General features: G+C 59.4%; 1 non-coding gene across 1 annotated transcript; it reads right to left on the reverse strand.

Moving 5' to 3' along the window:
• Positions 1–557: 557 nt before the first annotated feature.
• Positions 558–645, reverse strand: TRNAY-GUA. Its single transcript is given in 2 exon segments — positions 558–593; positions 609–645. It is a non-coding gene; the product is annotated as a tRNA-Tyr (tRNA).
• Between the last annotated feature and the right edge of the window lie 215 nt (positions 646–860).

The raw sequence follows: 860 nt of genomic DNA on the forward strand, positions 1-860 counted from the left end.
AAAGACAGGTAATCTCTTAGCGATGCCTATACCAATACCATGTGTTACTGCTGATACATCCCTGAATGATTTCCTCCTTTTGGATCCCAGAGCTCCCACAGAAACTGGATACCAGGGAAAGGGCCCTATATTCAGGCAAGGAGAATGAAAAGCTCTGGAGAATGCGGGCGTCGATCCCGCTGCCTCTCACATGCTAAGCGAGCGCTCTACCACTTGAGCTAATTCCCCAGCACATGGCCTTGCCCGGAGGTCCCCTCCCCTCGCAGGCGCACAGCCCTGACCCTGCCTCTGCGGCAACCAAAGCCTGGGTCTCCCATCGACCTGGCACCACCGTCCCAGCCGCCGAATCCCTTTCCTGCTGGTGGTGAGCCCTGACAAGATCTGGTGGTGCTCAGGTACCGGCATCCCCTGCCCAGGGTTCACCAGAACGGCCTTGGCTGGTTCGTCTTCCCAGCAAGGACAAGAGCTGAAGGCTGTGCGGGCCGTGAAGGGGAGCCAGCCGGGCAGGGCCAAAAGGCAGAGGTGGCGCAGGGTGTGTTCCAGAGCCAAAAGGGCACTCCTTCGAGCCGGAGTTGAACCAGCGACCTAAGGATGGCCGTGCAAGGAGCCTACAGTCCTCCGCTCTACCAGCTGAGCTATCGAAGGAATCACGGGGCACTGCCCAGGACCTCGCCCATCACACGCTCATCCAACACTGCCCGAGCTGCAGCGCAGCACGATGCCTGCATTCCAAGAGCCTGACTCAAACAGCCTCGGCTCCGAAGTCACCGTCTTGCTCAAGCCTTTAGCCTGTCAGGGCGTCCAAATCCCAAAAGAGAAAAGACCCGCCACCCCCTGGGATGTCGTCTGCGCGTGGACTC

This window comes from Nestor notabilis, unplaced genomic scaffold (assembly GCF_000696875.1).
Source record: "Nestor notabilis isolate BGI_N333 unplaced genomic scaffold, ASM69687v1 scaffold21152, whole genome shotgun sequence".
NCBI classification, from domain to species: domain Eukaryota; kingdom Metazoa; phylum Chordata; class Aves; order Psittaciformes; family Psittacidae; genus Nestor; species Nestor notabilis.